This window comes from Zingiber officinale, chromosome 7B (assembly GCF_018446385.1).
Source record: "Zingiber officinale cultivar Zhangliang chromosome 7B, Zo_v1.1, whole genome shotgun sequence".
In the NCBI taxonomy this organism is placed as follows: domain Eukaryota; kingdom Viridiplantae; phylum Streptophyta; class Magnoliopsida; order Zingiberales; family Zingiberaceae; genus Zingiber; species Zingiber officinale.
The window spans coordinates 40,954,026-40,968,571 of record NC_055999.1 but is presented as its reverse complement, the minus strand read 5'-3'; the positions used below and the strand labels follow the sequence as shown (position 1 = coordinate 40,968,571).

The 14,546-nt window shown below is 37.9% G+C and overlaps 1 long non-coding RNA gene across 1 annotated transcript; it reads right to left on the bottom strand.

The window, feature by feature from the left end:
• Positions 1 to 3,713: 3,713 nt before the first annotated feature.
• LOC122003713 lies at positions 3,714 to 5,426 on the bottom strand. Its single transcript, XR_006118048.1, has 4 exons — positions 4,919 to 5,426; positions 4,623 to 4,838; positions 4,456 to 4,525; positions 3,714 to 3,772 (listed from the first exon to the last, which is right to left on the bottom strand). It is a non-coding gene; the product is annotated as an uncharacterized LOC122003713 (long non-coding RNA).
• Between the last annotated feature and the right edge of the window lie 9,120 nt (positions 5,427 to 14,546).

Sequence of the window (14,546 nt, the reverse complement as noted above, 5' to 3'; positions counted from 1 at the left end):
AGGAATCGCAGATGGAACTTAACATCATTGATTCCAAATTTAACTTATCTGTTCTTAATTGTTTAGATTTGAATCGCAAGCGGAACTTAACACTATTGATTCAAATCCACCTACGTTATAAATTCCATTAAATATTAATTTCTAAAATTGGCTTCTAGGTTAAACATGGCGAGTCACAAGACCTTCTTGGATATGGGAGCAACCACCACTTCCTAGACAAAGCCTTTTAAGGAAAGCTAATAATTAATTTCCTTATATAACTCTAGGTTTAACCAAAAAGAACAATCGAATCACAAATTTAAAAAACAAAGAAAAACACAAACATGAATTACTAATTCGAAAAACTAGATCTAATGCCTCTTGTGTTTGAAATTCATACAAAGAACAATAACTAGCATGATGCGGAATCTAGGTTGATAATGTCCCCAAGAGGAGCTCATAAGGATTGTTATGTAAATCCTACAGGTGGACTTAGTCCGACATGACAATAAGGTTGAGTGGTACTACTCTTGAACTAAGATATTAATTAAAGTGAGTTGTCAATAACTCATTTAATTAGTGGACATTCGACATCTTAAACACAGGGAGATTAACACACTCATGATAAGAAGGAGCTCATATAGTAATATGAGATTGGTGCGGTAGTTCAATAATAACTCTTTAGTGGAATGAGTTATTATTGATGAACTCGAGTTGGGTGTTGGGGCGAACACGGGAAGCTCAAGTTCATCGGAAGACCAAAACTAATTCTTCCTCTCGGTCTCTATCGTAGCCTCTTATTTATAAAGTATTATACCCACCTATACCCACCTTTTTACCCACCTTAAGTTGGTCGGCTAAGCCTAGCTTGGAGCCCAAGCTAGGGCTGGCCAAACCAAGTGAGTTGGATCCAAGGTGTGGCCAGCCCTAGCTGGGAGCCTAAGCTTAGGTGGCCTGTCACAATAAATTTAAAGGATTTTATTTTTTAAAATCTTTCCTTATGTCAAAGTCATGTTTTTAAAAGAGAGTTTAAAATTTAAATCTTTCCTTTTATAGCTTTCTAGAAAAGATTAAGAGAAAGATTTGATATCTTTCCTTATTTGTAATTAAAAGGAATATTTTAATTTTTATAAAACTTTCCTTTTATAAAACCATCCTCATGATTTAAAAAAAAAAAGTTTTAAAATTAAATCTTTCCTTTTATAGCTTTCTACAAAAGATTAAGAGATAGATATCTTTCCTTATTTGTAGTTAAAAGGAAGATTTTAATTTTAGAGAAAACTTTCCTTTTTGTAAATCATCCACATGTTTTAATAAAGAGATTTTAATTAATAAAAGTTTTCTTTTATAACCAACCATGAAGGGAATTTTTACAAGAGAAATTTTATTTTTAAAATTTCCGGAAATAAATTAGGATGTTTCAATTTTGTGTTTAAAACTTTCCTTATTTGGAGGGATTAAGATGGTCGGCCATATATAGTTTAAAAGGAAATTTTTATTAAAATTTCCTTTCATTGTCAAGGAGAATAAGGAAGGTTTTATTAAAACTTTCCTTATTTTCCATGGCCAAGGAATATAAAAGAGAGGGTAGAGGTGCCTCACATAACAACAACAACAATATCTCTTCTATTCCTTGGTTGGTGGTCAGCCCTCTCTTCCTCCTCTTCTCCTATTCTTTTTCCATTGTGGCCGGCGGTATCTTCATCTCAAGGAGCTTGGTGTTAGAGTGTATACTGAAAGCCTAAACTTTTATAAACATTTATTTTGAATAAAGAATCACATTTGGTCAAATCATCTACATTTGTTGTAGTTGTTCAATTAATTTATATTGTAGATAATATAGTATGAGGTGTCACATACAGAAGATGATGTTATCAGTACCTTATAAATTATAAACAGTAGCTCACGACCAAAATGGAAAGGAACAAGCCATTGGAAGGTCGTAGTGTAATTAGGTATTAGTTTATCTTAACTATATAATTACACTAGTACACTTAGAGTGTATTGAGTAGACCATTTGAGGTCGTTCTTTTATATACGACTTTATAAAGGAACAAAGACCTCGGTTGTTATGGAAGTGTGTGATCTTAATCCTAATATAATAACAAGCACATATTTGATATTTGTTTCTTTAATTTATCAAGGTTAGTTCGATGAATCAATGCCCGATAAATGGAAATGATATCACTTATGTTGTTGATTATAGAAACCGTGTCAAGAATCTAGTTGATAATGTCCCAAGATAAGCTCATAAAGATTGTCATGTTAAACTTAGTCCGATACGACGATAAGGTTGAGTGGCATCACGCCTCGCAGGAGGCCGTCAAAAATTTCTGAGGCATACATACATACAATATACATCAGCCACATACGGCTGGAATATATCAACACAACCACGCAGTTATATAAGCAGCACACTCGGCTGGAACAGAAATAAACACAACCACGCAGTTATATAGATATATAAATCAGCCCACACGGTTGTACTAAAAATCAACGCAGCGGAAATCACAACCAACAGTCACAAAACATAAATCAACTAACTGCGAGCCGGCTCGGCTTGACACAATAATATCAAACTCAATACAAGACAATATAAATATATAAACAAGTATAAAATCCAAAATACAAATAACATAAGAAATACCAAAATCGTAAGGTCGTCCTCGAATGTGACGTGGAACTGGCGGACAGGATCTCCAGGCGACTCCATAACTCCTTTACCTGCTACCTGGTGAAATTACCAAAATACGGGGTGGTGAGTATAAAACTCGGTGTAATGTATGATAGTGCGTAGTATAGTAAAGAACTAGAGATCGCAAAGGTATCTCAATCTCGTATGGAAATAGCAGATACTACAGTGATATCGTAATAAGTGTCCATACCTAAACATATTCTAGGCTAGTAAGGGAAGGTAGATGTAAGTCCCTGCTACAAGATCGCTTCATAACTACACGGTATCACGTGAGGTATATCTGGTCAGCAAGATGTAAGCAGATTCAAACACCAACACGGTATAAATCTCAACTAAGTAAGCATAATAGTAAATAAGCGGATGATAATCTAGCAACAAAGTAGATAAGCAACAACGGATAAGTAAACAACCGCAGATATAATAACAACAACAGATGACGGATGGTCACCCCGCCCACCTTCTCGCACCACGACTGTATGGTCGAGAGGGATACGATAACCAGACGACACCCAACCGCCACTACCTCGAGCGATCGAGCGATAACAGACAAGTGGTGAATACCACGCTGCGATGGGGTCCCCGCGACTCCACCCGCCACCACCACAGTGTGTGGCGTAGCGGGAGACAAGGCCCACCAGCTACCCACGAGTGCCACGGCGATGACCCTCAACCACAAGGAGACATGGTCACGTCTGATGACATGATCACGATAATGTAATCGTCATATATATAAACGTAAAAATGTACGCTATACGAAGTACTCGAGGTGTGTAAATAAGCAATCAAAGCGGTGGCGTGGTATCACGTGTCCATATATCCAATACCTATTATCTAATGTCTCGTATCCGTATCCAATACCTAGTACTATAGTATCTGCTAAATATCATCGATAACAACGAGAGACTGTATAGAAACTGAGTGGAAGTATCAAGCGCAAGTAAAATAAGAGTGGAGTCAAGATAGATATAGCAACTATCTGAACATAAAGCTCATGCACTAGGATCAAAATACTAAAGAGGTAAAGCAAGAAATACCCGCCTATATATGTCGATCGTGCCAAATGACCTCACATCGAGACGCTCATCTCGGATCAAAATCCTGCAAATCACAATATGTATAATGTAGCTAATCAAGTAGGAACTAAATAACTAAACAGAATCCCTAATCTAATTAGGATAACGCTAATCGAACATAATCCTGGAGTAATCCCCCAATCAACCTTAATTATACTACAATCTAATTAGATTAGGTTTACGCATGAATCATCAATTAATCCAATATCTAATCCTTAAGTTTCTCAACTTCTTAATCAACATGAATCAACTCTACTTGTTTTATCTCAATAAAATGGACTAATTCCTTTCATCATCAATCATAACTACATTAGATTCTATAACCCTAATAACTCCATAGTCCAACCAATTTAAACAAAGATAGATCAATGCTAACCAAACCACTACAAACCATGAAATCCGATCTCCATCTTCAACATTCCAAAAGATTCATCCAACTCAAATCCTACAAATACAATATACAAGACAAAACTAAGGATATATAATCAATGTATCAACTATTAACCACTCTAAACCGATCCAAACTCTTCCTTCATATACTTTAATTAAATCCAAGACAGGCAAGAACTACAATTCAATATATCTAATTAATAACGAATTATCCATCATACTCACCGAATCTATCCACCTGATAACCACACACAAGCCCAAATCCACTCAAGCAACAAATCACAACTAAAATCAAATATAGTTCATACACGAATTTACCTTCCCAACTTACTCAAATCCAAGTAGGTTGCTCACATCTGTGGATCGTCCTCAACAAAGTCGGCCAGAGCTACAGAGGGTCAACCAACCTAATTAACACAAACTTCCATTCTAAAATGGAAATCCAGATCTCTACAAATTCAATTAAAATACCAAACATGTCTTACCTTCAATCCAAATCGGCAGAGGCTACTGTGTTGAAGAGGAAACTCTCCAGGCAAGCCTATAATCGTTCAATGATGATCTCGGTCATTGTTGTGAAGGATTAGGGATTTCCTCCTGATAGATGCCCTCCTCCCTCAATCATGGCCAGTGATAGCGAAGAGATGGCCTACCGGCAGAAGTATTTGGCTCCCAATAACCACTGTTAGTGGAGAGCCAAGCTACAAGCACAGGGAACATCTTCTCGTAACAAATGAATGGGGAAGAGTTCAGGTTAGGGCAGAGGGTGACAGCCACTCACAGCGACGATCAGAGGCGATGGAGACTTGAGGAAGAGGATAAATGGGAGAAGGTCGGAGCTGACAGTGGTGTGCTCCTCCGCAACCAACGGCTGGATCTAAGGAAGCTCAACACCGGCGAGATTGGGCAAAGGAAGGTTCGCGGCGGTGGTGTCGGCGAGATGAGGAGATCGGGATGAAAGAAGGCGGCGCGTGACGACTAGGCTCCGCCGGTAGGGTGGAATCGAGTGTCCGACTACCGGCGAGGCTGGGTGTCCACGGCTAGGTATGAGAAGACGATGGCCAGATCTGCGCCAGTGACGAAGAGGAGGACTCGGCTCAGATCAGTGCTGAGAGGCGGCCCGCGAGAGTTGACGGCGATGCTGAGGAATTGGAAGAAAACCCCGGCTGGCCGACGATCTGAGGATGATCGGCGTCGATCGGGCGGAAGAGGAGGAAGAGTCGGCGTAAGTGGGGAGAAGGGATCGGGCGGAATGAAGAAGGAATGGAGAAAAATTCGGCTTATAAACCTAGCCTAATTAAAACTTAGGTTAAATCAATTAAACCCTAAGTTGGTTTCCTCAATCAACTCCCACTTTTGGACATTTTAAACGGGCTTCCACCTAGCCTATAAATGATCCCTTTAAACTACGCCAAACGGACTCCGAAAAATTCTCAGAAAATTCCTAAAAATTCCTTAAAAATCCAATAAGATTATTTATCCAATAACCTTATTATTTAAATATTATTTGGGTGCTGTATTTTACAGGTACTATTCTTGGATTAAGATATTAATTAAATGAGTTGTCAGTAACTCACTTAATTAGTGGACATTTGACATCTTAAACACAGGGAGACTAACACACTCATAATAAGAAGGAGCCCAAAAATGTAATTTGGGATTGGTGCGGTAGTTTAATAATAGTTCTCTAGTGGAATAAATTATTATTGATAAAATTAAGTTGTGTGTTCGGGGCTTAATTTTATCGGAGACCAAACCAATTCCTCCTCTCGGTCCCTATCGTAGCCTCTTATTTATAGCGTACTATACCAACCAAGCTAGCTTGTGGATCAAGCTAGGGCCGGCCAAGCCTTGATTCATGGGTGGCCGGCCCTAGCTTGAACCCAAGCTTAGGTGGCCGACCCCCATTAAATTAAAAGGAATTTTAATTTTAAATATTTCTTATGTGAAAGATATAATTTATTGGAGAGATTAAAAATTAAAATATCTCTTTTAAAAGGATCTACAAAAGATTAAAGAAAGAGATTAGATCTCTTTCCTTATTTGTAGATTGGAAAGATATTTTATTTTTCTTCTTTATAAATTATTCACATGTAGAATAATTAAAATTATAGAAATTTCTTTTTATCAACCATGAAGGGATTTTAAAAGGAAATTTTATTTTTTAAAATTTCCGAAGACAAATAAGGAATTTTAATTGGTGATTGAAATTGCTTTGTTTGGTCTTGTTGATGTGGCCGGCCATATACAATTGATTAGGAAATTTTATTTAATTTTTCTTAATTAATTGTTATCAAGGAAGGTTAAGGAAATTTTATTATAATTAAATTTCCTTATTTACCAAAGCTAAGGAATATAAAAGAGGGGGTTGGGGTGCCTTCAAGAGACACAACTTCTATTATTCTTCTCCCTCTTTTCTTCCTTGGTGTGGCCGGCCCCTTCAAGCTTTCTCTTCTCCTTGTTGTGGCCGAACCTCTTCTTCCTTTTGGAGATCAAGTTGTGGCCGGATATAAGCTTGGAGAAGGAGAGAAAGCTTATATCCCTTGGAGCATTGGTGGTGTTTTCTCTTCATCCTTGGAGGTGCACTTGAGTTTGCCGAATCTTACATGGAGGAGAAGAAGGTGCTTTGGTGGTTTCTCATCCCGGAAGATCGTTGCCCACACAACGTCCGAGGTTAGAAGAGGAATACGGTAGAAGATTAAGAGGCTTTTCTAAAAGGTATAACTAGTATTTTTCTTTTCCGCATCATATTAGTTATTTTAGGAAATAATACCAAATACAAGAGGCATACGATTTTAGTGTTTTGAATTTGCTTTTGATGTAGTGTTATTTTGTTTGTTCTTTTCCTTGTGATTTGATTGTTCTTTTCGGTTGACCTAAAGTTATTTTAGGAAATTAAATATTAGCTTTCCTTAAAAGGTTTTGTCTAGTCAGTGGTGGTTGCTCCCATATCCAAGAAGGCCATGTGACTCGCCACGTCAGTACTGGGAACCAATTATGGAAATTAATATTTAATGGAATTAATAACTTAGGTGATTTGGATCGAACGTGTTAAGTTCCGCAGGAGATCCAAGTCAAAACCTAAAAGAACAAATAGATTAAACTTTGGATCAAACGTGATAGTTCCGCAGTCGATCCAAGTTTAATTTAAAAGAACACATGGTAGCTAGGAAAAGGTTCAGACCTTTGTAGAAAATTTTTGTATAGTGGAACCATTAGGTTTTCCGAGTAGCAACCAACAATTGGTATCAGAGCTAGGGTTTTGCCTCTGTGTATTTGGTATTAGTTTAATTATGCACATGTCATACATAATTTAGGCCGGTTAATAGTAGGATGTGCTAACTTTGTGGATGCAGGATCCAACTATTATGGCTTATAGTTTTTTATGTGTGATTGGACCCTTGGACATGTCAAGGGCATTTATATGTGTGTGCATGATTGTATTATAAAATACAGCAGGAGCTGTATTTAGTTTTTATTAGGATTTTATTTTTGATCTAGTTACATGTAAATTCCTTTTATGGAATATAGGATCGATGGATGTAAACTTTTTATTTTATGTTCGATCTAGTTTACATGCACATTCCTTTGAGGAATATAGGATCAAAAAGTGTAAAATTCTATTTATGTCGCGGATCGAATCTTGCAAGGCGTGGAACCTTTTTGAGGACCAGAGACGCAGCGGAACAAGGAGCAAGATGGATGCGACAGCTAGACCCGGTGGCGGTGGCCAAATATGGCAGCAGCTTGGGATGACAACACACGGAGGACAACCATAGATAAAAGCCATAATAGTTGAAATTAATTTTTCATTTATTGCTTTTATATTGTGCTGTGTGTGCAAGTTAGTATACATGTCCAGTAGGCTAGCATAGTTAAAATTCCTCATTTATAAATAACTAAGTGGGAGAGGGATTTTAAATAAATTCCATGGTCTCCATTACTGGTTTGTAAGTGATGCAAACAAGCTTGCGCGTTGGCTCTGAGTGCCTTCCTCCATATTGGATGAGCTTGTTTGTGGATCACTAGAACAAACTTCCATTTTGGATGACTATAGGAAGTTAATTAAGAGTGTGTGATCTTCCCTATCGGAAGGGGCACAATCTTATTAATGGACTTAGTGTCAAGTAATGGTGTACACTTAGACACGTCTAATAGTATCCTCCCCATCGGAGTCACTGCTATTATTTGTGTGACCAAAGGATACCAACTATTAATTTTATTTGTCAAAAAGTTAGGTTGACAAGATAATAAAATTAATAGGTTAAACCCCTCCTTTTATAAATGTTTAATTTGTATACGTCCACACTATCGTGGCATACAAAATTCACGGTGTTTTGAGGTGTTGGTTAATTTAAAATAGTATTGTTTGAGGAATCAATATTATTCTAAATTTAGAGTTCTAACCAAAAGTTATTTGTGATTCTTAGGATGACTTTCAACCCACTGTCCATCATACTACAATAGAATAGACTTACTGGTCCTAACTACATCGACTGGAAAAGGAACCTAGACATTGTTCTTACTGCTGAAAGCTATAGGTTTATACTGACTGAGCCTTGTCCTGATGCACCCACTGGTGAATCTACCCAAGAGGAGATTGAATATCATAAGAAATGGGTAAAGACAGATGAGATGATGCGGTGTTACATTTTGGCTTCAATGTCAAATGTATTGCAACATCAGCATCAAGATTTACCAACAGATTATGATATTATAAACAATCTCAAGGAACTCTTTGGTCATTAGGATCGGGCTTCTAGACAAGAAGTCATGAGAAAGATAATGACAGCCACCATGCAAGAGGGTACTCCTGTGAGGGATCATATCCTAAAGATGATGGCTTATCTGAATGAAATACAGATCCTTGGAGGAGAAATTGATGGGGAAACCCAGATCGATATGATCCTCCAAACACTACCTAGAAGTTTTCAGTAATTTCGCCTGAATTACAATATGAACAAAAGGGTATATTCATTGGCGGAACTACTGACAGAACTTCAGGCAGCAGAAGGTTTTTTTCGTCACAATTCTCATATTCACTATGTTGAAAATGATTCTACTTCTAAACCGAAAGGAAAGAAGAAGAAGAAACAAGTTGGTTCAGCAAAGAAAGTGAATAAATCTCAGAGTACAGGACCTAAAGCTGAGAGTCAGGACATTGGACGGCGGACTGTCCTCGTATAAATCAGAACAACAAAGGTATATCTCATGCTCTAGTTGTTGAAACATGTTTAGCGGTGTTATCTACCAGCACCTGGTGTGTAGATACGGGAGCCACTGATCATGTCTGCAATTCCTTGCAGGGGTTCCAGGAAACCCGACGACTAACTGAAGGAGAGATTACCATCTACATGGGCAATGCTACTAAGGTGGCGGCTGTTGCAGTGGGAGACGTCTACTTATCTTTTAATAGAAATAGAAATTTGGTTTTAAGAAATTATCTTTATGTACCCAGTTTTAGAAAGAATTTAATTTCAGTTTCTAAACTATTTTTAGATGGATATTCAGTTTCTTTTAGTAACGATGTAGTTATTAAGAGAAATAAAGTGATTATCTGTTCTGGTGCATTAGTTGGCAATTTGTATACTTTAAATCCAATTTCTCCCACAAAGCAAAACAAGGAAATTTATAACTCATCTTCTAACTCTAATAAGAGAAAAGAACCTTCGGAAATGACCCAATCATATCTTTGGCATCTAAGGCTTGGTCATATTAACTTAAGTAGAATTCAGAGGCTTATAGCCGATGGACTTTTGGGTTCATTATAGTTGGAAAATTTTCCAACTTGTGAATCTTGTTTGGAAGGTAAAATGACCAAGAGGCCTTTTAAGGCCAAGGGGTATAGAGCCAAAAAAGTATTAGAGTTGGTTTATTCTGATTTGTGTGGTCCTATGTCTGTCCAGGCAAGAGGAGGTTTTGAATATTTTGTCTCTTTTATAGACGATTATTCAAGATACAGATACATTTACCTAATGCGCCGCAAGTCCGAGTGCTTTGATAAGTTCAAAGAATACAAGGCTGATGTGGAGAAACGACTAGGTAAAAGTATCAAGACACTATGGTCTGATCGTGGTGGCGAATACCTCTTAGGAGAGTTTAGGAATTACTTATCAGAGGCCGGGATTCAATCCCAACTGTCCACACCTGGTACACCCCAACAGAATGGTGTGGCAGAACGAAGGAATAGGACTCTTATGGAGATGGTTAGATCGATGATGAGTTATTCAGAATTACCAAATTCGTTTTGGAGATACGCCCTGGAAATAGCAGTGTACATTCTGAACTTAGTACCTTCTAAATCTGTTTCTTCTACTCCCACAGAATTATGGAATGGGCGAAAACCCAGTCTAAGACATATTCGGATTTGGGGTAGTCCAGCACATGTGCTGAAACCAGATGCTGATAAGTTAGAATCTCGTACAGAAGTTCGCGTGTTTGTAGGGTATCCTAGAGGAACGAAAGGTGATTTATTTTATAGTCCTAAAGACCAGAAGGTCATTGTTAGCACCAATGCCCAGTTTTTAGAAGAAGACTATATAATGGATCACAAGCCCAGTAGCAAAGTTGTTTTAGAAGAACTTAGAGAGGATACGTCTACTTCAGTACCAACAGTACAAGATGAAGTACCACAAGAGACTGCAACACGTGTTACACATGATACACAACCACAGACAGTGCCTCGTCGTAGTGGGAGGATTGTAAGGCAGCCTGAAAGATTCATGTTTTTGGGAGAGTCTTCGGACTTGATCCCGGGTAAACATGAACCTGATCCCCGAACATATGACGAAGCACTCCAAGATATAGATGCAGCATCTTGGCAAAAGGCAATGAATTCTGAAATAGAGTCTATGTACTCTAATAAGGTATGGGAGCTTGTAGAACCACCTAATGGTGTAAAAGCCGTTGGATGCAAGTGGATCTACAAAATGAAAAGAGGGACAGACGGGAAGGTAGAAACCTTCAAAGCTAGGCTTGTTGCGAAAGGGTACACTCAGAAAGAGGGAATCGACTATGAGGAAACCTTTTCACCGGTAGTCATGCTTAAGTCTATCCGGATAATCTTATCCATTGCTGCTCATATGGATTATGAGATTTGGCAAATGGATGTCAAGACAGCTTTCCTTAATGGAAGTCTTGAAGAGAACATCCATATGAAGCAACCAGAAGGGTTTATTGAAAAAGGCAAAGAGTATCTAGTGTGCAAGCTCAATCGGTCCATTTATGGACTAAAGCAAGCTTCAAGGTCTTGGAACATCCGGTTTAATGAAGTAATCCAGTCATATGGATTTATTCAGTGTCTGGATGAGTCTTTTGTATACAAGAAGTGTAACGGAAACGTGGTGGTATTTCTTGTAATATACGTAGATGATATTTTGTTAATTGGAAACAATGTCAAGGTATTATTGGACGTAAGGGTATGGTTGTCAAAACAATTTGATATGAAGGACTTAGGAGATTGTGCACACATTCTTGGGATCAAAGTTATAAGGGATCGCAAGAAAAGAATGTTGTGTCTGTCCCAAGCTTCATACATACATACAATCCTTGCTCATTTTAGCATGCAAGATTCCAAGAAAGGTTTCTTACCTTTTAGGCATGGAGTAGCTCTATCTAAAGAGATGTCTCCGAAGACATCAAAGGAGATAGAGGACATGAAAGCAGTTCCTTATATGTTGTAGGAAGCCTAATGTATGATATGTTACGAGACCCGATATCTGTTTTGCCGTGGGCATGGTTAGCGGATATCGAGTAACCTCGACAAGGACATTGGACTGCATATATTAAAGTACCCGAGAAGGACTAGAGATTATATGCTAGTTTACCAAGGACGATTTGCTCCCCGAGGGATTGATTTCAATCGGTAGGGACAACAGTAAGTCTACATCGGGCTATGTGTTTACTTTGGGAGGTGGAGCCATTGCATGGAGGGTGTTAAGCAATCGTTTGAGACTCAACCATGGGTGGTATGTAGCAGCCTCTGAGGCGGCTAAAGAAGCAGTATGGCTCAGGAACTTTCTAATGGACTTAGATGTGATTCCTGGTTTGCCCAAAATCAGCACAATTTATTGTGATAATAGCGGTGCAGTTGCAAACTCGAAGGAACCACGAGCCCATAAGGCAAGTAAACATATAGAGCGCAAGTACCACCTGATACGAGATATCGTGAAGCGAGGAGAAGTTGTCATCGCCAAGATTGCATCAGCAGATAACCTGGCAGATCCATTCACTAAGGCCCTTCCGGCAAAAGCTTTCGATCGACATGTGGAGGGAATGGTGTAACGCCCGCCCTTCCAGGTAGCACTAAGGCCACCCCGGAGGGACGGACATCACTGAAACATAGACATCAATTCCTAATGCATATGGATTCATGGCAGCGGAAGACTTATTTAAATTTTTATTTCTTTTATCATATGCATTTAGTTTACTTATCATGGCATGTGAATCAAAGCATACTGAATATTATCATCATATCATCATTATTCTAACATGAGTAAAATATCATAAGTGTATGAAATACTAGCTGAAATCATCAGCATAAGCATAGGTCCAACATTGTTCACATGCATAACTTAGATAATTCAAAGAAACTTAAATAGATCTATCCACCAGCACTTCCACACACATCTTCCTTGCCTTTCCTGCTCTGCTCCCCTTAACCAATCCATTCCTTGCCTTTATCTGCAGTACAAGGAAAACGTGTAGCTATAAGACAAAGGCTTAGTGAGATCCTTGCCTACCCATAAATCCGAAAGAAACACATAACATAGCATAACATGTAGAAAACATAGCATAGCATAACATAGCATGGAGAATCATAACGTAGAACATATCTTATCATGTAAAAACCATAACAACTCATAGCATCACATGAGGGAAAGCAGAACATAATATATCATATCACATAAGGAGCATAACATATCCAAGTCTATCATGTGAAGGTATATCATGATTCATATCACATTCTTTAAGCACATATCATGAAGCCTATCATATCATGTAAACATGTATCATAACTCATACCTGTTCATAAGGGTGCATAAACATAATTTCATAAATATGTGCATGTAGATGCAATATGTATATTTTTAAAACATGTATCATGGAATGCACATATGCATCATGCTTCTTTCAAAACATATAGTATACATACTTGAATATCATATCATCATCATCATGAGAAGGGCCCTGGCTTGTACCACATGTAAACATAAATGCGCGCAATCCCTAAGATAGGGTAGCTAGCCCCGAACCTACTAGGGATCTAGGTCCGTTCATAGTCCGTCGACCTAGGGGCGTACTGAGGAGCCCATCCCTTAACGAGGTCCGTTCATAGTCCGTCGACCCCGGGGCGCTTATGGAGCACACCCTTGGTACAAGCCATACAAAGTAAAATATCATGCATATCATATCTCATCATATCATACATGTCATAATTCTTGTCATATCATTAAGAGAGCTCTTGATCCCAACTTAAGGGAAGCATCTCTTTACCATAGCATGAAGAGTGCTCTTGATCCCAACTTAAGGGAAGCAACTCTTTTCCATAACATGAAGAGTGCTCTTGGTCCCAGCTTAAGGGAAGCAACTCTTTAGGCTTTTCTTCTTACATAAGCCATTCATACATGCATTATGAAACATAACATGTTCTTATCATAACATAAAGCATAACATGTCATTTTCATATCATCAAACATGGCATATCATCTCATGAACTTAACATACATATCATGAACATGGCATATCATATCATGAGTCTAGCATATCATATCATTAACATGGCAAATCATGTCATAAGTCTATCATGTCATATCATAAGCATGGCACATCTTATCATAAGACATAGAAATGCAACATATCATAAAGCATGAAAGCTTACTTCACTTATATATCAAAGACTACATATCATGAAAATGCCTAAGCATGTTTGGTTAGGTTTAACTCTTTCCTAACCCAATTTATCCATCTTGGCCGAACCATATCAGTAGGTTTCATCCTCATTTCATTCCATATTAAGCATAGAACTTACCCACATAACATGGAAAACTTAATCTAAGCACATACAAGGTAATATACTTCATTAATAAGCATGTTTGAGTTCAAAACTCTAACCTTAACCCATTTATCTCAATTTGGACAAAACATATCAGTAGGGTTCTTATATCATTTGGTTCCATATGAAGCATAAAACTTATCCACATAGCATGTAAACTTGATCTAAGCACATACAAGGTAATATACTTCATGAATAAGCATGTTTGAGTTCAAAACTCTAACCTTAACCCATTTATCTCAATTTGGACAAAACATATCAGTAGGGTTCTTATATCATTTGGTTCCATATGAATCATAAAACTTATCCACATAGCATGTAAACTTGATCTAAGCACATACAAGGTAATATACTT